Genomic DNA, 23,079 nt, shown 5'->3' on the forward strand with positions numbered 1-23,079 from the left:
GTAACCGTTGTATATAACCCCCCTTTTCTTGATATTCACCAATTTTGGACCTTTGAGCGTTGGTTTGGTTGATTCTTAAGGGTTTTTTTTACCATTTGAGATTGGGTAATCTCCAAAACCTTATTCTCATTATTTTTCATTAATTTTATCATAAAAATCTCCTTTAAATCAAGATATCAAAATAAAAAATTGGGGTTTTTACTAGTAAATTTTAAAGGGGGTTTCTGTTGGATTTGGACCACATTTTTTACCCATTTTTGTTTGGGTTTTCTCCTATAGACTTTTATAGCCTTGGGAAACATACTTTTAAAAGAAAATTTTGATTTTACCCCTTTTGATTTCAAACTCATTTTTTGAACCCATTCTGGACCCAACCTAAATATGGACAATATGGGTATCTTAGATTTCTTTTAATATGTAGATGATATATTTGAATATTGTAGTTAATTTTGAGGTCGTTTGTAAGGGGAAGGCTTCGTGTTGAAGCACTTTAGATTGGGATTATGTCATTTTGAGGTAGGTTATGGCATAACTTCTTTCAGATTGAGTTGGGTAGTTAATGAATAAGTAAAGTATGTTATGGGTTGGAGATATAACCATGGGGTTCATATTTCAATATTAGTTTTACTTCCATGTTCCTGTGAGGGCTTATTTCTATAGTGGTTGGTTTGTAATATCTGATATCATCTGTTGTCCGTGTGGGGGCTTCATTTAACATCATTCGTCTTATTTGTGCATTAGAATGCCATTATTTTATATATGATGCACATATGGGGGATTATTTTTTTAATGTAGGCTTTATTTGGGGATTAGTTACATTTATAATGAAAGAAATACTTGAGTTAGGGGTTGATATGATTTTAATGATGTATTGCATGTATATTTATTCTATTGGTGCCTAATTGGAGTTGACAATCCTGTATTATGGACATTTGGGTTGATTTTTGGGCTTAATTATATATATACATAGTGGTTGCATTAGATATCATCATATTGAGTTGATTGTGAGCATTACATCCTCATTCTATACATATATATTCATGAGATACGGGTACTATTGAGAAATACTATTTTGAAAGAAAATGACTCACTTTTGAAAAATCCTTAGTCGAGGTCATTTGCCGGCAAGGATGGTTAGGATATTTTGAAAAATATAACCCTTAGACAAGGTCATTTACCAACAAGATTGGCTTGAGATATGTCATAGTATATCCATGTATCCGACCTGGTAGTTGCGCGCTTGGTGGGTCCATACAAAAAGTCATGCACTGGTTTTCATCATTCATCCCATTGCATTGCATCAACATACACATCTTGATTGTTTTCCTTAGTTTTTTCTTTAATTTTGTTTAGTTTCAGTGTGTATATATATATATATATATATATATATATATATATATATATATATATATATTTGTGTTGTTCTATTTTTGATATATCCATATTCTAGAATTCTTAGTGAAGACGGTGTGAGCTACTATTTGGGACTTTTCTTCTTGCAGGTGACATGCTCATAGTATATTTTACTTATCTTATTTTCTTCTTTTCTCAGTAGGTCTATGATTCCTACCGAGTACAAGTGCACTGTACCAACCCCTAATATGCCTTATCAATGCAGATCGTAGTAAGAGACTTTTCATGGCAGTTGAGTTTGTATAGAGTCTTCCATAGTTTGAGGTACTAATTGGATCCAGTATTTGAGATTGAATCGTATCTCATCTATCTTATTTATCTTTATTTTGATTATCAGAGAGAGATAGATGTTCTTCAATTTTGAATAATGTATTCAGATATTTCTTACACTATGACGCCAGATTTTGAAATATGTTTTATGAGATTTGTTTTGGGTTTCTGCTTTTACTTATGTTTTCATGACCTGACTTTATTCCAGAAGTCTCGCCTTAGTGTATGTTATTGTATATTTTATTTTTTCTTTATCAGTTTGTGTGATCGACTTACTTATCAAAGTTGGGTTGTGATAAGTGTCATCATGACCTATTTTTGGGTCATGACATCGAGGCTAATTTTGGACCTCCTCTATTTCATCATGTCTTTATTTATGATTTGGAGCTAGTAGACACGTGATTTTTGACACTCCTAAAATCATTTACACTATTTTAATTTAAATATTTTTTTTAACGTAATTTAGTCATGTTGAGTCTTGTATCATTTTGAGCAGATTTTTATTTGAAAATTTTAAAAATTACCCAAACAATTATACCTTAGGATAATATTTTTACTTTTCAAAAGGAGGGGAAGATCACAAAACTACTTTCTATTTTATTTATTCTTTTTCTTTATGTGAAAATACAAAGAGATCTAAAAGAGGAACCAAAAAGACATTGCCACTTGACAATACTTGATTTGTCTAAAATAATTTTTTTGTTTTTTATTTAATTTTATTTATCTTAGTCACTAGTATTTTATATGTTACTATACACACATGCACACAGTAGCTAAATTACACTATCAATATTCACTCATCATCCAATAATATTCATTCATCATTCTATAATATTCAAAATCACACCAATAATATTCCTTGAATTCCACATAATCCTATTCTACAGCTCACCATACAATGGCACCCAAACAATATTGACACTTGCACAGGTTAACTAATGATATTCCGAACCTCACTCTAATACACAGCCTTCTAATACACGTTTTTCCTCCTCCATCATTACTATACATATTCCATGCCTACTTAACAACACCAACAACCCATTCTTCATCACCCATTAACAAAATACAAGCACCTATATAATTTCCACACACACATGTACGAATCCTCCATTATTCCACTGTACACAACAATAATACCATCACCACTATAACTTTTCCACCGGCACACCATTTACACTTTATCAACCGCATTCACACCTACCTGCTCACTGACATCACTACGCAAATTAATACTAATAACATGCCTAAAAAGGGATAATTTTATACAGCTCCCTCCATCAATTTCTCTAATAAAAAAACATAACTCCCTCCAACTCCAATCGCCGATGATAATGAAACTACCTTCTCCACCAACTTCCTTAACCAGCCAAGCTCGCCTCCAATCTACTAATACATCATTTTCCCTCCACACAAAATTTCCCTTTTTCAATAAATAATCCTGACCACTAGGTTTTGGAATAGACAAACACAATGGAAGAAGAGGTTCAAGGTCTCCGGCAAGGCCACATCAATTTGATTTGTGTTGAAATTCAAAATCCAGCAATATTGAGGTCCAAATTCTTCTCTCCCATCTTGCTAGTAATTTATATTGCATCACAAGTATTTATTGCATAATCTGTTATTTGTTGTTTGCCTATTACTGAAGGTTTTTTATGAATATTTAGGATTGTGTTGCTTTTTCTTTAATGTTCGTTGAGCAATTAATTTGGGAAAGGATGGAAGAATTAACAAATATAAATTGGTTTGTTTGGTTGTTATTCCTTTTAATTGAATTTCTTTTTGATTGATACTATCATGTTAAGCCGATAAATGAGGGTAGGTAAATTTTAGGAGCATTGTTATTAATTGTGTTTCGTTCAATTCTCACTGGTTGTACGTGCTTGATTATTGCTTTTGATTAAAATGTTTTTATTTTTCCCTGTGATTCAAGCCTAAAGTGCATAAGGATTGCAAGGACTTCTAAAAGGACCAAGCTCGGAATTGGCAAGACATTTAAGACCCTTTTGGAATCCTTCTCAAGCCGTGACCAAGATGAAAGGGGAGAAGGAACGCTTACACTCAAGAGGCACCTAATTACTAAGGGCATGGAGGTCTTCACACTACAAAAGGCCACACTCAAGAGGCGCCTTTTCTAAGCCCTCATTAAGGGCATTTTTGTCAATTGTTATGTAATAGTATAAATAGATATTTTAGCTTCCATTCTCATTAGACTTTGATGCATTGAAATTGATTATTACTCTTAGTGTAGGTTTCTCTTAGATTAGCTATAGGTCTTGAAAAAGACATTAGAATCAAGGTCAATCTTGTATTGGCACTTTGGCAAAGAAAGGTGGTGCTTAAGGACTTGATTCTTTTGGTCCACCTAAGAGTGAGGTTTAATCCAATATTGGTGTTGTGTGTCTTGGTGTTTTATACATACCTTGGTTCTATTCATTAGTGTTGGTGAGGGTCTCATTACCTATCCTTTATATTTATGAAATCTTTTTCTTCATCTCCTTTCTATGTGTTGTTTTCTTTGTTTTGTGGTTACTTATTTTTGTGTCTTAAGTTCTTAAATTTGGTTATTAGCTTGTTTTAGTGTATCATTTCGTATCAGAGCCTTGGTTAGGGTTTTTCCTATATCCCCAAATCTTGGTTTTAGTGTTCTTATTAAGAAAATCTCAACAAAAAAGAGTCAAAAATACAAAAAAAATAGTGTCAAGTGTTGTCTTGTGTTAGATCCAAATTTATTAACTTAGATCTATACATTTTTACCTTGTCTTTGAAGTTTCTTGTACTAGATCCTTGCTCTCTAGTACCTTGGGAGTCTAGATCTACTTTTATAGTGAAGTTTGATTGAGTTTGAGCTAAGATCCACCATAGGTATAGAGTTTTGAAGCTTTTTGAGCTAGATACAAAATTGGCATAGTGTTTTGGGCATGTTTTGTGGCTAGTTTTTAGTTGGTTGAGTTTTTTTTGGCCTAAGGAACCTAGATCTACAAAAAAAAAACTAGATTTGGAGTTCATTTGCTTGTTGATCAAACTTGGTCAACACTTGAATATTCATCTTGTTCATCCATTATCTTCATATCTTAGGGAAGAAGAATATTCAAAGGTGTCGTCTGATCCAAAAGAGAGAAGAAAGAGAGTGAAAAAGTTGTTAGTCAAAAAGCACATTCCAAGAATATTCCATTCTTCCAAAGTAAAAGGGGGCGGACATTTCATTTCAATTTCATCTAGAGGCTTGAAAGGGCTCCAAATTGCTTACTTACCCCCTCAAATCCGATATTCTTCTTCCCCAAAGTGTTACTTGGCCGAAACAAAGTTTTTGGGAAATTGAAAATTCAAAAAAGTGACAACCAACCACGCAATTCCACATCATCACTTATGATCAACCAAATTCATCTCTAAAATTAGATTTTTTAGTTTCACCTTTTTTATTCTAGTTTCCTTTTAAGCTAATTCTATCACTAATTAGAAAACTAGTAAGTACCTACTAGGTTGGTAGTTAATCTAGAGTTTGTTTATTTCGTGTCTTTGGTTTTTTTGTGTTTTTCTCATTTTAAAGTCATAGTATTTTGTTGGTTCAAGTTCGTGCATCACTTTATTTGAGTTGTTTCAAACAAAGATCAATTCCGGACCAAAAAGTATTGCCGATTCTCCAATACTTGTGAGGCCAAGTGTGAGGTGAGGTTGAGTGTGAGTGAAGTAAGGTTTTATTTGAACTAATGTGTTTGTTCGTTTTGTAGGTTTTTATTTGCCATTTTTTTTACATTTGTTAGGTACCATTGCCATGGAATCCAAAGGGACTTCTTCCCAACCTTTGGGAAATGATGCTATTGGAGCCTTGCTGGCTCAGTTTGAGGCCTTTGCCCGAAAAATGAAGGATAATAATGATGCTTTGAGGAGAGATATGAGGAGTGATAGTGATGCCTTGAAGAGTAACTTGGATGCTTTGAAGGGTGGTGTGGATAGAATTAAAGTGAGGGTTGATAGACTATGTACATCAAAACCTTTACAAGTCCAAATCCCTCAAAATCAAAGGCCCCACACTCCACAAAATTCCATGCCACAAATCTAAATCCATCACCGATCAAATCCAATGCCTCCTCCCCAAGATCCACTAAACCGAACTCAATCCACTCAAGTAGGAGGGGTGGTAGAATTAGCACCCAAGGATAATGAGGCCAAGCCTCATGATGGAGAGAAACTTAGTGGTGGGATACAAGAAGGATGTGATAAAAAAAGGAAAAGAAAAGGGAAACCATAGGTAGTGAAGTTGGAAGGGGAAAGAAATGCTTGATTGTGGATCTTGTCCACAAAGAATCCTTATTACTCACTAATAATACTATCATTTTGCCTAGTATTTTCTCTTCTCATGTTCATGTTCAAGACCCTCGAAGTCCCGAGGAGAAGCCCAAGGAAGTTCCCTTCAAGCCCTTGGCTGAAAGTCCCAATTTTGGGATAAGTAATGAAGAAGTTAGTCCAAAGGGAAACCTTGACATATTCCCTTGTAATGTGGAGCATGAAGGTTTCCCTAATTCAAAACCAAGTGAAGAACACACTTCCCATGATCTACAAGGTAACAAAGTTATTCTCTACATTCCTAGAAACTTGAATTGTGGTGATGTGGCTAGTAGTGGCCAAGGTGGAGTAGTTTTGGAATTACCTAGTGTAGGAGTGTATGAATCTTCCTTTTGTGATGCTGTTTCTATTGTTAGGTTTCTTAGGGACCAAGATCTTGTTATGAGTACGCAAGCACGAGTTAATCCTTTAGATGAAAAAATTAATTCTTTTCATAAGAATGATTTGTGTCCATCTAGTGCTAGCACTTATAACCTGAATAAGGTTCCATTACCAAGTTAAAAGAGTATTCACATTCTAGTTGGCCATTATGAAAAACAAGTGGGTTTCCCTAGGACAAATCAAGGTAAAATTGGTACACTCTACACTCCCTTAATTTTAAAATATTGTGATGTTGATCTTGTCAATGAGTATGGTTCTTTGAACTTGTGTGATAAAATCCATGAAGTTAGTATTGTTCAAGGTGATCATGTGTATGCCAAAATTGTGTGTAATTCCTTGGGAAGTTATGATTTTGATCTTCAAGGGAAAAGGGTAGGTAGTTACGGCCTTGACCCTTGTATACTACTTCCCTTTGACCCTAGGGTACTTGTGAGGTGTTGGAAGTGTAGTTTCAGTTCATGCTCCTTATCTTTTGATGTTGTTGCTATCCACTTCCTTGGTACTCTTTATTGCAAGTCTTTTATGCCAAATACCATAGATGTGTGGGTGTATGTCAAGTGTGAACAACCAAGGATTGATGATATTAGTGTTGTACTAATGGTGATTCCTTATGAAGTGATCTCGATTTTTTTTGATAAAGATGTGCATGTTTCTCCTATTGTTAGCTCTCTTGATGTGTATAATAAACCATGTGCTCTTAAGGATAGCTAACTACTTGATCATGAGAATAGTGTGATTGAAAACCTTCAAGTTAGTGTAGATATTTATAATGTAGGTCTTGATGATGAATATGGTCCTTTTATTTGGTTTGATGAAGACCTTCATAGTAGTATGGTTCATAGTGATCATGTTCATAGGAATGTGGTGTGATGGAATATGTGATTGTTTCTGATTATATTCTTCACTCCTTAATGTTTGCCTTGGTCGTGTCATTTGTGATGTTAGTGGTCGATGTTTCTTACTCATAACAAAGAATGGTTGGCTGTATTCTAAGAGTGTACCCCCTTGGCATGATTATATAACTTTTGGTGCTAATGCTAACCCTCATACCATGAGGAATATGTGCATGTTTTGCTCTCTCATTGGTTTTACAAGATCTGAATTTGAGGACAAATTCCTTCAAGATGGAGAGGATGATACAAGCACAAGGAGAACCAAGAGCATAAGGTATTATCTAAGGGTCAAGGGTTCGGAATTAGCAAGCAATTGAAGACTTTTTGGAGTATTTTGAAGCCTTGGTCAAGAGAAGGAAGGAGGGGAACATATACACTCAAGAGGCTCCTCAAGTGAAGGGCATTGAAGACATTTTTCACTCCAAAGTAACACTCAAGAGGTGCCTCAATTCCCTCTCTCATTAAGGGAATTTTTGTCCATTGAATGTAATAGTATAAATAGACCATTTTACTTCTCTTTTGATACAAGAATGACAACGGAAGGCACAAAACACACTCCAAATCAGTCCACAATCTTAAGGATCCGAGGACCAAGATGGAGACCACTCTTGGATTCGCTATCAACAAGAAGAATACAAGATGCAATATGTATTTTAACACCAAAATAGAAACAAGAACAAGAACAAGATTAACACAAGATGATAAAAAAGAAGACACAAGATTCGGATTTAACAATAACAACAAGAACAAGATTACAACACAAACAATAAACAAGATTACAAGAAGGTAAAAAGATAAATAGATAGACCACATGAAGGTATAATATTAAGAACTCAAGAATGGACAATCTTGGACCCTTAACACTACACATAAAAATAAACCTATCTCTTACAAAGACACAAGATCGGAATGCACCTCCCAAGCATCAATGTTTCCAAGCAAACAACAATAAAAGAGAATTTACCCTATTGTTGTATCCTAGTTTCAGTTTTACCTCCAAAGAGAAAAGAGGACTTGTGCTTTCCAATGTCTTAAGACTTACAACATCATCAATAAACTAAGTCTAAAAGCCCTACAATGTTCTATTTAAACTAGGTTACAAATAAAATACAAAAAGACCAAAAGGCCCCTTAGAGACTTAGGTGCCCATCAAGTGTAATATGTTGGCTGATTTTTAGTGCACTTAGGTTCCCTTTTGCACTTCAATTGCACACACCAAGTCTCGAACCCAAAATGCACTCCCATAATTCCATATCAGTGATTATTGCCGTATCATCCTCTCCATCTTAAGAGGAATTTTCCCACAAATTCACAGCTTCACCTCGTTCAATCGGCCATTTTAAAATAAACCACTCAAAACAGCCTGCAAAACATTAACACAAGTCTTAGCCAATATATTTATTTTGAATCTCTGTTTTCTCTCCATCTTGAGCCTTGTCTTCAATCTCATCAGAAACAAGTCTCCTACCATCATACAAACATCGTCGTAGACTCCATATCCATCATGTTCCTTTCTACCATTCTCCTCTACATGGATATGTCGGCTTTGGTGAAGTGGAGTTTCGGTTGAGAGGATTGATTTGGTAAAGTGGAGCTTTGGTTGTAGAGCTTGGACGAGAGAGATTTGGCTTCCGAGTTCTTTTTGTTGGACTTGATCAAATAGAGTAAGGATCGACCTATGTAGGTCTCGGGTTGGAGAACATTTGGTGGCTTGGCTTATGTCTATATCATTTGGTGGTGGTCTTGGAGGATTGATTGCTTGAGGTAAAGCTTCGGAAGTAGAATCATGAGAATTCCTTCTACTCTCCACTCGATCCAACCTCTCAAGTATAGTAGACATATCCGAGCCCAATTTGTCAAGACCCACATTCGCCTTAGCTATTTCTCGGGCAATAGCATCAAGGTGGGACAAAATGGTACCATTGTGGCAAAGAAGTTACCTATAAAATAGAAAACACGTTAGATATACAAAACATCCTCACTCTCTCTTTTATTTTGGGTCTCTCGAATCCCTCACACTCAATCTTACAAGTATTGAAAGCATGCTTGTACTCCGAGAGGTGTTGAGAGGTGAATCCAACGTTAAAAATGACTCCAAAGAGTAAGGAAAAAAACACAATGATGTTACAATGACTTAAAGGATTAAGACACACAAAGGAAAGTTAACACGAAGAACGGTTTCAAAAGTAAATTACAATCTAGTACTAGCTCATACATTAGTAATGGAATCAACAAACGAAACTAAAGAGACACACAATGAAACTAAAAGATCAAAATTTGAGCTTAAAATTATGTTGTGTGAACAGTAAAATGTGATGTGGCATCCACGTATTGGTTTGGTTTTATCAAGTTGTTAATTTCGAAAGTTCAAGTCTCGATCAATTTTCAATTTGGGACCTTTGGTGGAACTTGTTCAATGAAGGGAAATACAAACTAGTCTTTGGAGATTCTTTTCAATTCAAAATTCTATCTTTCTTTTTCTTGTCTAATTATATTGGCAATGCTTGTTGGAACTGATGATTGGTTGAATGGTTGTTGTTCATCAGATCCTAGGTCACTTGATTTCCCTTGCGGAAACAGTAGAATCCTTTGCCTAAGGGAAGATATATTGGACATGGAGGATGCAGCTAGACATTTTGAGTTGGATAAGGTGGTTTTGCATGGAGTTCAACAGCAATCTAGAAAAAACGATGACTTTTCTCTTCTTTTAAACATGTTTCCACGAGCTGAGGATGATGGCTATGTTCCATATTGTGAAATCAATTTTGATTGGTCAGACGACTCAGTTGAACAGACAACTTAAGGTCGCCCCAATAACCCATCACAATTTTCACATCAATCACATGGGTGGGGTGAGTCCCAACTATATAATGAGATAGCGGAAAACATACTACTAGTCATAACTTAATAATGTCTAACCATTTCATAAATATCAACACACTATCCAATATACCCAAGTCCACAGTCATCCACGATACCTCTATACAAACCAAAGTTTAGAAATGTATATGTTGGTACAAGACCCCAACAATAGCCAAAGCAATTCAAAATAAGACTAAGTCTAAAGATAGGGGACCAAGAATGAATGTCTTCCGAAATAAGAAAGCTCACCACTCTGTAGTCAAAGCATGAACTGCTTCGATTACCTAATCACTACGCAGAAAGAGAAGATAATGCTCCAGCCCTTATTTTGCATGGGGACAGAGCGTCCAGAGATGGTTAGCGGTTGGAACGCTAGCATGTAACTCTAGGATAAGGATAAAATAGCATCATCATTCAACAATAAGAAATATATCATATTTAATCATATTCATAACCTTATCCATATATATAGACATATCACATGCTAATCAGGGTGACAAGATTGATCAATACTTTGGAAGCTCTCATTTATCATACATGCAATGGAGGACTTCAACCTTCCACACTTATAGATTCAAGCATTTCTCATTAGGCATAGGACTTTAACCATATTCATATATCATCACATAAGGGACTCTAACTATATACACATCCATTTAAGTAAGGGACTTTAACCATATACACATCCATTCAAGTGAGGGACTCTAACCACATACATATCCATTCAAGTGAGGATTAGCCACATACACATCCATTCAAGTAAGGGATTCTAACCACTCACACACATTCATATAAGTGAGGGACTCTAACCACTCACAAACCTTCGTTCAAGCAAGGGACTCTAACCATATGCTCATACATTTTGCAAGGGACTCTAACCTCATACCATATTAGATAGGATACTCTAATACTAAGACAATTTCTTTGGCAAGGTACTTCGGCCACATGAGATCTCATTATGCAAGGGACTTCAACCATAACCAATTTTATTAGGTAAGGGACTTTAACCTCAAGCCATCATGACTATCATTTGTCAACATTAGGACCCTAACCCTTTGTATATGTATACACATACACTCAATTCCACACATAAGAACTTTAACCCATACAACTAATTTTAACACCATACATGACCACATGGTCCTCATGGGAGCCTTCATTGCTCAACTATTTCAATAGGTCAATGCCTTAATTAAACTTATCATACAACTCAAACTATGGTCCTCAAGATCCTTACAATCCATTCACCCTTTATTAGCAATTCTATACCACAATTAGTTCAACACATAATTCAAGTTCATTTTCATGTTAGGGACTTTAACCCTCTTCTTATTCATCAAACCATCAATGTCATCAATTATACGATACATGGCTCATTTTACCTTTACAGTATCATCTATCAATCATTCATACATATTGGGCCCTTGCCCTAGTTCAAAGCATCATCATCGTGTAACTAGACATCTCACTTAGACAATTTCACAAACACCTTGTGTAAAAGCCTTTACCAAGGCCAATTTCATGGTAGAAATCATCAAGCCTAGGGTTACTAAAGACCCACATGTTATACCACATACAAAAAGCATTCATATGTGAAAACTACCATCAATAACATGTATAAACATAGGTATAATCAAGAATCATCATTATTTATCATTAGGCAATAAAACCCTTTTCATTTGATTTCAAAACCACCATGTACGCTTACTAATCCAAGTGTGAAATACATGGGTTTAGAGTTATTTAGAAAGGGGAAGAGGTACATGCCTTAAAAAAGATGAATCACTAAGAATATTAACTCCACTTTGCCTCTTGAAACCCTAGACTCCAATTCTTCAAAGATGAGCTTGAGAGTATATTTATGGTGTTTGATCTATCAAAATGGATGTTTAGGAGGCTACACACACTTATATAGTAAGAGGGATTAGGGTTTTAGACATGAGAAATAACCACAAGGCCCTTAGTTAAAAACTGGAAAATGAACCCGTCTAGGGGTATGACTCACCTTATGACTCACTTAAGTAGTCGTACCCTAGGGTAGGAGTGGTACCCTAAACTGTACACTAGGACTCTCCTAGGTGACACACTCTTAAGGGTACGACCATGTACCCTTGAGTTGTATCCAAGGGGTACGACTCATCCCCTAGTCATAAGCTTCACTCGTAACAAAACCAGTCTACTCTAAGCCAAGACCTCACTCTATATAACTCACCTAGGTACGACTCATACTCTTAGGGTATGATTGAGGAGGGGTAACTCATATAGGATATAAAATGCTACCCTTCCAAGACTGCTCAGGGTACGAGAGAGAAGGTAAGGGAGGATGGACTCGTATCCATTAGGTACACTCAATCCCCTAGTCGTACCCACCCTAGTGACACCAAAAGATGAAGTTTATCAATGGTTATAAGTCTAGGTGTTTCAACTGAAATTTAATGTCAAGTGACAACTCTTATTTTTATCTTAATTATATTTTTAAATACCTTTAGTCCCTTTTGAATTTAAAAACCCTTTTTGATTTATTTTAAAATCATTTTGGTCAAAAAAGGTGTAACAGTTTTGGCACTTTGGTAAGGATTCTAGAGTTAGAGCTTAGTATGTTGGTTTTTATTAGCTTACTTAGCACTATAATTGAATAGATGTCTTGTTTACTTATCATTTTTCCCTGTTATTGAATGTCATTGTACTATTTTTTTACTATTTTTCATTATATGTTAATACTTTATACCTATCATCACGTGTATTAGCTAGAGTCATTTCTTTCGAAACACGTCTCAAAGTATGTTGTAAGTGTACATGACCCTTTGTTGAGTACTCAAATAATTAGGAAGGGGTGGTATTTAACCATGAAATATACAGATAGCTACAACATCCACTATTAACCACGTGTTGCCTAGAACGGCCTTATTTTGTTACTAGAACCCAGTCTAGGTTGACATTTAGGTCATATTTATTTACATCAAGCTCTAACCTAGCAGGGCTCGATTGGTCCTTGATGAGTGGTGATTTTATCACTTATTTACACTCAACATTCCTGCATATTACCATTTTTTGAAAGAATAAATAAGAAATAAGTGTGATTGAATGCACTAATATTCGTATTTTGCAGGCACATTATTGATGAGATAGAAAGATATAAATTGGAGGTAAAAAGGATCAAAAGGAAGCAAGAAAGTGCAACTAAAGACCTGGAGCATACATGGCCTCAGTTACCGCGGTCGCGCTATGAGGAATGCGATTGTGGTCAATCAATAAGGTTAACCTACTGCAGTCGCGGTAGTGGCAATCGCGATAGCCGTGGTCGTGGCCAAGCCTATGCAATCGCAGTCTAGCAGAAAAATATAGCCCAAGGACAGAAATGTAAATACATGTGGCTGATACCAAATTTGAGAAAAGGAAGACTCAAACCCTAATCATTCATCATATTCCATCTTTCCCAATTTTTAGACATTGTTCTAGGGTTTGTAGCCTCCATTTTTGGAGAAGACAGTATTGTATAAATTTTGGGTGAAGAATATTTTGGAGTCATTTCTAAGTGAAGAATTAGTAAACTCCCATCGAAGATTTGTTGGATCTCATAGTTTAAAGTAACATTCACTTAGATTTTCCTAAATTAAATTAATGGAGATTTTGGGTAAAATCCTTACTTAATTGTCTTATGAGTAGGTAGTTTTTCCTCGTGAGATTATGCTAGAATAGGGTGTAAATATGTGTGAGATGTGATTTATTTATGCATTTCCTAGTTTGTGATGTTGGGTTCTACTATTTCTTGAGTAAATTGATTGGGATTTGTGGGTGAAATCCCCCAAATACCCAAATAGGTTTGATGGATGAAAATCCCAAGCTATTAAAAGCTCAAACCAACCTTTAAAGAGGGGCTTGGGTGAACTTTAGGAATCCACATCATCCTTGAAAGAGGGATATGGGAACCAAGACAATAATAGATAATTTATAAGCATAGTAACTAACTTTCCCTATCTTAGACATAAGGGTGATTGTGAAGTTGACTATACTTTGGACACCATCCTGAAAATAGGGGTGTCTAATTGAGGTATTAGTTAGTTTTGATTGATGCACTAATTAGGTGCTCAAAAGGGTCAATGAGTGACACCCTTGAGGTTTTTTTGACAAACTAGCCGCAAGGATTTCTAACCTAGTCTACCACATCACCAACATATAGAATTTATATCAAATTATCACACACTCATGCATATGTCATCCCTAGGAAAGCATAATCTCAAGATCCGTGCCTAATTGCCTAGACTCTAATTATGCATAGCCCCGAAATAATACTAGAAAATCCCAAAAACAAATATTAAGTGTGACATCTTTCAAACCCCTTATTTTTATCTTTTTGTACTATTGATTTGAATTTAGTTAGTATCTATCGTTCCAAACTAATTTAGTCGTCATTCACAATGTTCCTCGTGGATTCAAACTCAACTTTAAAGTTGGGTAAATATATTAACAACGACTTTCTTGCACTTAAATTGACGTGTAAGTTGAGTGTTATCGGTCCTTTGTAGGAGACTTGTACCAAAGCTCCCCTATGTGCTACTTGTTGCATCTTTAAAGGTAAAAAGGATAATTTGGTGGACTAATTTTAGAGACTTGTGAGGATAGATCGAAGAATGAAAAAGATGTTCTTATTAGGGGTACTTTATGGTTGTTGTTTTCTAAGATGAAAAATTCAAAGATATTGTCTTTCGGGCTCATTTTTTCAAAAATATTAATCTTTTCTTGTAGAAGTTGTTGTTGGCCTTTGTTTTCACATATCAAAAATAATTTAAATTCTTAAACTCATTTATTAAAAGGAAAAAAAGGTTTTACATTATTTCTTTTAGCATGCAAAATCCAAAAAGATTTTTTTTGGAGTTTATTTTTTGAAAAATTAAAATAAAATAGATTTTTCATGTCTTATGGTGTTCTTACACTTACTAAAAATAAAAAATTTTATGGATTCGACCTCGAATCAAAAGTTGGATAAATATATTGACGGCGACTGCCTTGCACTTAAATTGACGTGTAAGTTGAGTGTTATCAAAAATGGTGTCGTTGTCGGAAAACAGTTTGGTGTATTGAGTTAGTTTGGAATCTAGCTTACTTGCTTGAATTCAAACTTGTAAATATTTGTTTGTGATTTTCTTTTGTTTCTGGTGTTAGGTAGATTTCTAATTTGCTTTGCTGTTCTCTATGGTATCTTTCGATAAATATGATTTTGGTAGTTAGAAATCTTATCTTGATGATTCATGTCCATATTGTGATGGACCCCACTTTAGAAGAGATTGTAAATATGCTCCCCGGAGAGAGATGAAATCACCATCTTGATCTTAATGGGAGTATGGTTGTTCTTTTTGTGGTGGTCGAGATGGACATTAGAGTGATTGTCCAAATGCCCTTTCCCCTCATTATGCTAACTAAGTTGCTAGTTCTTTTTATGAGTTTGATAGGTCTTATGAGGAGAAGAAGAAAGAGCAACATACCGGGTCCAATAGTTTTAAAGAAATGCTTCAAACTATTTTAGATTGGGTAACTATAATGGGAGAGAATGTTTAAGAAATACACCAATATAATGAGGCATTTGGAAGGGATATTGTTAAGATAGAGGAAATGGGCACGGAACTAAAACTTGCAAATGCCACTACCTTGGCCATTTTCTAAGAGGAGGTTAATCAAGAAGAGAAACCAAGCTATGATGATGAAGTTGGCAGCAAAGAATCTTCGGTGATTTCCCAATCAACCACATCAAATAATATTGAAGATGCTAAAATAAAGGAAATGGTGCTAGAGTCTAAAGAAGATGCCAAGAAAATCTCTTATGATGACTCTAGACCATTTTGGAGTGAAAGTGCTAATGAGGAAATGATTCCAAAATTTAGGGATAAACCTCATTCAAACCACTTTTGAACATTGTGCCTAGAGGATATGATGAGAATCCATCCACCTAGATGAATGATGAATTATGGGGAGGAGGAGTACTATTCCTATATTTTGGGATTTGACCTTCCCAAAGAGCACATAGAAACCCCTCCATCAAAGGCCATGGAACTTAACTTCCAATGTACAACTAGTGTCCTATTGATAAACCAAAAATTATATGTGAAATTGGGTAAAAGATTTAAGTCATCAAAACAGCAAGATAGAAGCTCCTTCATCACTTCCTCACATCTTCCAAGTTTTGTCTTGGAAGATCTGAATCTTCTGTCCCTCTGCCACTCATTGCATAGTGAACGAAATTTGGGATGGAGATTTAAATCTTCTAAGTGGAAGCACAAAATAAAATAGAGGAGGCATCATGTTAAGACGTTAACCTAAGCGCTCGATGGGAGGCACCCCATCAAGCCACAAAAAGTGGCCCATATCCTTTTATTTTATACATGATAGAGTAGATTTTATTTTTGTATTTGTTCATGAATAATCCATGAAAAAAGTAGTGCTATGAGGAATTTTGATTCAAATTGAAAATGGAACTGTGAAATTTGTATATTTGGACTGAATAGAGAAGTGCAGGAGACCTCAATTTTGGTCTCAGTTACCGCGACCACAGCCTGTACCTCTGGAATTCCAGAGGATGTGTGGCCACAATTGTAGAACTAGGACCGTGATCATGGTCAAATCAGCTTAAATGACCATCGAACTAACTTTTCTTCACACGCAGCTTTCTTTAAATTCTCTCAAATTCTCTTTATTTTTGGCATTGTGTAGAGCATCCAAGTGTTTATTTTAACCTCTTTACATCATCTCATTTCGTATGTTGTCTCAATTCCCTTGTTTTCATCATAATTTGATGCTTAGAACTTGTAGTTTAAGGAAAGGCATGAAATAGTATTTTTTACACAAAATCTATGGTTGTTTTTTATTATTATGGTGATTAGCTATTGTAGTTGGTGCACACACCAATGGGGAAGTCTTGAGTACCCTGATTTGGGCCTAAAATTATCGAAATTAGCGTGTACACCTTGCATTCGATTCAATGCCCCAATGAGTTCAATGATAATTCCTTCGAGTTTAGGGTTATAACCATGCATTCTAGGCTTAAGTTCTTTGATCATGATGTTTATGTCCCTAGTTCGAACACAAATTTGGGATTAAAATCATGCGTTTTGAGTGATGTGCAAAACTGTCGATCATGGTCTCAAGTATCACAATCACGGTCCCGATGACCACGATCGTAGTCATTGCTCCACGATCGCCATACCTGAGGGCAGTTGTCTGCAACAGCCAAAATTTTTGCACACCCATTTCTCACCCAGAACCTTCTACAATGCTACCACATAAGCTTATCTGATTAATCTAGCATGATTTTGGTGTGATAATGCTAATGATTGTCTGGATTGTAATGCTTATAGGTACTAAGCCAGAAGGATAGGAGATTTTGACAACAGCAGGTTCATGGACGCTGAATGCCAAAAACTCTACTACAGTGATCTACCAAGGATAAAATTACTCCCAGATATGGGTTTTAGCCTTTATTAAATGGGGGAGAAGCTCCCAATATTCCATGCTCGACTTACTACTACCGAGTGGATGTGCTTTTCCCCGGACCCCTGCTATGCAAATGAGCATTAGGTACGCGAGTTCTACGCGAACCTTAGCATAGTTTCTCTCACAAACCCTATGATAAAAATTTAGGGTAAGCAAGTTAACTTCGGAATAAAGTAGATTAAAGAGATATATGGTCTTCCAGATGCTAACATGGGAAAGTTCCAAGAAAAAGTATGTGAGCCAGGGACCTGGATAGCAAGCATATTATGTCCGGGTAAAGAAGTTCTCTGGGCCACCATCAAGAGGGATATTTTGATAAATGATTTCACAACTGAGGACAATCTTTAGCTAAATATCATCTGAAGTAGAGTATCTTTGTGCACTCATATGACTATTGTCACATATTGAGGGATGATGGTGGCTTACATTCTCTCTGGAATTACTCTGAACATGGGCTAGATTGTGCTATCAGAGTGGCAGCACTTCAAGAATGAGGAAGGTATATTTCTTCTTTTTCCTTCTCTTATCACTGAGCTTTGTAAGACAGTAGAGGTGGAGGAGTATGCTGTAGATACCTGGGTGCACCCAGGACCCTGCATCTTCCCACTTAAATTTTGGGGTGAGGGTGCCCCTAGTCAAAGCAAGAAAAGGAAGGTGGACTTGAGCAAGTCGACCTAGGATAACACAAACTCTTAAAGACCTTCATCAGCTAACACATTTAATGATATCTCAGGTTAGATGTGGGTGGTTAGGGAGCTATTTTCTAAATTTTCTCAAGGACCGAGAGATCTCTCCACCACTCACCATTCATATGTAGCTCAGTCAGATTATGAGATATACCAGGAGAAGCAGAAAAAGTAAGGAACCACAGATGTCATCTTAGATAGAGCTTATTCAGCCTTGGATGCGTCGCATAGGGACCTTAGGGAGTCATATGAGAAGATGGTAAAGAGAGATAAGAAGAGAGATAAATTCTTCAGAAAGCTGTGGAAAAGGGGTAAAGGGTATCTTCAAGGTGCTCAAACCTAATGACTGACTATCTTCGCCTAGGTTGGAGAGTGATGATGAGGATCCTGTGGATTGGTCAGCTAATAATGCTGGTGGTGATGGTGGAGATTCAGTAGGAGAGGACAACTCCTAATGCAGATTCAAGGAGACCCCTTTTACTCTTTCTTTATTGCATATGTAGTGAGGACACTACTTTCCTTTTAGTTAGGGGTGCCTCTGAAATTGTATTGTTTTGATATGCTCCTAGATATTTTTATGTTGGATGATGTTTTGTTTTGTGTTTTTGGGATATTACATTTGAGTTCTCTAATGGTGCCTACATTTTCATGGATTATCATGTAGTTTTATTTTTAGTTTTTCTTTTTACTTTAGTTTTATTTTGATTATGATAATGCATGATGAGCCTTGCCTTATGATAGATTGAGTGACGACATTCTTAAGGGTAAAGCATCGTGTTTGGGTTTTGATTCATAGATATAGGGGAATTCTAAGTACCTATGGCATCTAAGTCATTAATATAAAGGAAGTATGAGTACCTGTGGCATTATAAATTTGGATCCTATTGTGCATCATTTGTGAAGTCTGAGTAGCCATATGATTAGTTTGCCCATATTAAGCCGAAATGTAAGGCTAAAGATTTGGTTGTAGCCATAAGTTAGCAAATTGAGCGTGGTTCAAATGCAAAACAAACAACCCTCAAAGGGCATGGACGTTAGCAACCTTGTAACAAAACTCCTTCTCTTTTTATGAATCCATAAATATTTGACTTGTTAATAGTGATAGATACTCCAATTTTGTCTCTAACAGGAGGGGCAATTGAGCCTCCTTAGCAAAATTTTCATGCCATGTGTGGTGAGCTTTTTGCATTCATCTCTTGTATACTTGTGTTATATAGAACTTTCCCCGTTAGTCTTTCAAGGCTAATTTTGATTGTATTTGGATGGAGAAATAATCTTAGGCCACCTTTGTGACATTGGAAGCCCATTCTAGCCTAAAAAGCCTACCCATGAATATGTGTAATCCCTAGTTACCCACTTTGGGCCTTTGGACCTTTCTTTGGCATACATATTATAAGCCGCGAACCCTTCTTTTTATCCCTCTTTGAACCATACCCTCCTTAAACTTGAAAATACAATTTGTGGATAAAAGCCTAAGTTGGGGGTGGTGAAGATTGATGGAAGTAAGTTTGGGGCCACAAAGTTTTTTTTAGTGAAATGCCTAAGTGCCCAAGCATTGAAAACAAATGAATAAAAAAAGAAGGGGTCAAACAAAGGAAAGAATTGCATGAAAATTGCCAGAAAAATAAATAGAAGAAAATAGGTGAACAAAGGAAGCAAAAAAATAGGCATATGAAAAGAGAAAAGATTAAAGAGGAGTGGCCCATAGTCAAAAAGGTGGATTAAATAGTGTGATGTAGATGTTCAAGGAAAGGTGTAGCCATGTTGTTCCCAAATGATATCCTACCCTAACTCGAACCAACATTACAAGCTCAAAAAGGTCCTTTGAGATCTTCAACCATTTACTTTATTTGTAGTGGCGATTGAGAATAGGGGCAAGCCTATGGTATGACACTTGTTAACATAGAGAGTTCTTTTGTGAGGGAGAGAGTTTTTGCACTTAAATTCCTTGTTGCATATTTGGTAGCTTGGTGTGTGGAATTTTATTTCTTATGAGGAGGCATGTGAACGAGTTGAGGTAGGTGATTTTGTCATCTCCCGAGCAATGAGGCAAATGGAGTATAGCTTAGTTTTGATCAAAAGTGAGTCACTTTTAGAGTATTGGTTGTTGTTGCTTGGTTTCTCTTTAAAGTCTTCTGCATCCTTAGATATTATATTTTATGATGGGGGTGTAGTAAGAATAGCTTAGCCTATGTGCAATGAGCTACTTGTGGTAATGACTAAGCTTGAAGTCATTGTGATCTTTAAGGCATGAAAATTGGGTGTAAAAGTGTAATGTCTCGTGATAAGGGATGGTGTTGCTTGAGGACAAGCAAAGCTTTAACTTAGGGGTGTTGACGAGTGGTGATTTTACCACTTATTTGCACTCAACATTCTTGCACATTACTATGTTTTAAATGAATAAATAAGACATAAGTGTGATTGAATGTACGAATATCCATATTTTGTAGGCACATTATTGATAAGATAGAAAGATGTGGATTAGAGCTAAAAAGGATAAAAAGGATGCAAGAAAGTGCAATTGAAGACCTAGAGCAGACATGACCTCAGTTACCGCGGTCGTGGTCTGAGGACTGCGATTGTGGTCAGTTAATAAGGTTAACCTACCATGGTCGCATGAGCTAATCGTGGTCGCAGCCAAGCCTATGCGATCGCGGTCTAGTGGAAAAATACAGCCCAAGAGGAAAAATGTAAATGCACGTGACTGATCCCAAATTTGAGAAAAGGAAGAGTCAAACCCTAATAATTCATCATATTTCATCTTTCCCAATTTTTAGACATTGTTCTAGGGTTTGTAGCCTCCATTTTTAGAGAAGACAATATTATATAAATTTCAGGTGAAGAATATTTTGGAGTCACTTCTAAGTGAAGAATTAGTAAACTCCCATTGAAGATTTGTTAGATCTCATAGTTTGAAGTAACATTCACCTAGATTTTCTCAAATCAAATCAATAGAGATTTTGGGTAAAATCCTTACTTATTTGTATTATGAGTAGGTAGTTTTTCCTCTTGGAATTATGCTAGGATAGGGTGTAAATATGTGTGAGATGTGATTTATTTGTGCATTTCCTAGTTTGTGGTGTTGGATTCTACTATTGCTTGAGTAAATTGATTGGGATTTATGGGTGAAATCCCCAAATACCTGAATGAGTTTGATGGATGAAAATCCCAAGCCTTAAAAGCTCAAACCATCCTTGAAAGAGGGGTTTGGGTGAACTTTAGGAACCCACATCATCCTTGGAAGATGGATGTGGGGACCAAGACAATAATAGATAATTTATAAGCATGGTAACTAACTTTCTCTATCTTAGACATAAGGGTGTTTGTGAAGTTGACTATACTTTGGGCACCATCCTAGTAATAGGGGTGTGTAATTGAGATATTAGGTAGTCTTGATTGATGCACTCATTAGGTGCTCGAAAGGGTCAATGAGTGACACCCTTGAGGTTTTGTTGACAAACTAGCCTCAAGGATTTCTAACCTAGTCTACCACATCACCAACACTTAGAATTTACATCAAATTATTACACACTCATGCATATGTCGCCCCTAGGAAAGCATAATCTCAATATCCATGCCTAATTGCCTAGACTCTAATTAGTCGTAGCCCCGAATTAATACTAGAAAATCCCAAAATGAAATATTAAGTGTGGCATCTTTTAAACCCTTTATCTTTTTGTACAATTGGTTTGAATTTAATTATTATCTATCGTTCCAAACTAATTTAGTCGTCACTCACAATGTTTCTCGGGGATTCGATCTCGACTTCAAAGTTGGGTAAATATATTGACGACGACTGCCTTGCACTTAAATTGACATATAAGTTGAGTGTTATCAATCTTTTGCAGGAGACTCATCCCAAAGCACCCCTATGTACTACTTGTTGCATCTTTAAAGGTAAGAAGATAATTTGATGGACTAATTTTAGAGACTTGTGAGGATAGATCGAAGAATGAAAAATAAAGTTCTTATTAGGGGTACTTTATGGTTGTTGTTTTCTAAAATGAAAAATTCAAAGATATTGTCTTTCGGGTTCATTTTTTCAAAAATATAAATCTTATTTTATAGGAGTTGTTGTTGGCCTTTGTTTTCACATATCAAAAGAATTTAAATTTTTACACTCATTTCTTAAAAGGAAAAAAAAAAGGTTTTACATTATTTCTATTAGAATGCAAAATCCAAAAAGATTTTTTTTGGTGCTTTTTTTTTGAAAAAAAAAAAATAAAAAAGATTTTTCATGTCTTATGGTGTTTTTACACTTACTAAAAATAAAAAAATTATGGATACTTTAATTTTTTTTTCTTCTTATTATTTTTTAATTTATTTTTAAAATGATTTCATAGTAAAAAAATTAAAAAAGATTCTATTTTCACTTTTACATAAGAGCCGCATTTCTCAAGTTGCGATCTAGCCTTTTATAAATTTCTTAATAGTCCAATTTAGACGAACGACACACACCTGATTCTCCTCTTTCAGAGTGAGTTACGTAGGCAATCCTTCTTGGGTTCGGTGATCTTTATTCAAAAAGAATATGTTTTAACCCTTATTCAAAAAAAAAATTCATCCTTATTTTATTTAGATTAGTGTGTGAAAAATACAAAAAAAAAATATTTGCTAATTTTAGATCTCATTTCATCTGAAATTCAAAATCAAAAACTCAAAAAGATTTTCTTAAACTTCTTTTGTAGAAAATTTTTAAAAATATCTTTCTTTTGTGGCTTTATAGTTTTTTTCCTCTAAAA

At 35.6% G+C, this 23,079-nt stretch overlaps 1 long non-coding RNA gene across 1 annotated transcript; it reads left to right on the forward strand.

Moving 5' to 3' along the window:
• Positions 1-2,712: 2,712 nt before the first annotated feature.
• On the forward strand, positions 2,713-4,177 carry LOC107877151. Its single transcript, XR_001676200.2, has 2 exons — positions 2,713-3,236; positions 3,617-4,177. It is a non-coding gene; the product is annotated as an uncharacterized LOC107877151 (long non-coding RNA).
• Positions 4,178-23,079: the final 18,902 nt, after the last annotated feature.

Source organism: Capsicum annuum, chromosome 7, assembly GCF_002878395.1.
Source record: "Capsicum annuum cultivar UCD-10X-F1 chromosome 7, UCD10Xv1.1, whole genome shotgun sequence".
NCBI lineage: Eukaryota > Viridiplantae > Streptophyta > Magnoliopsida > Solanales > Solanaceae > Capsicum > Capsicum annuum.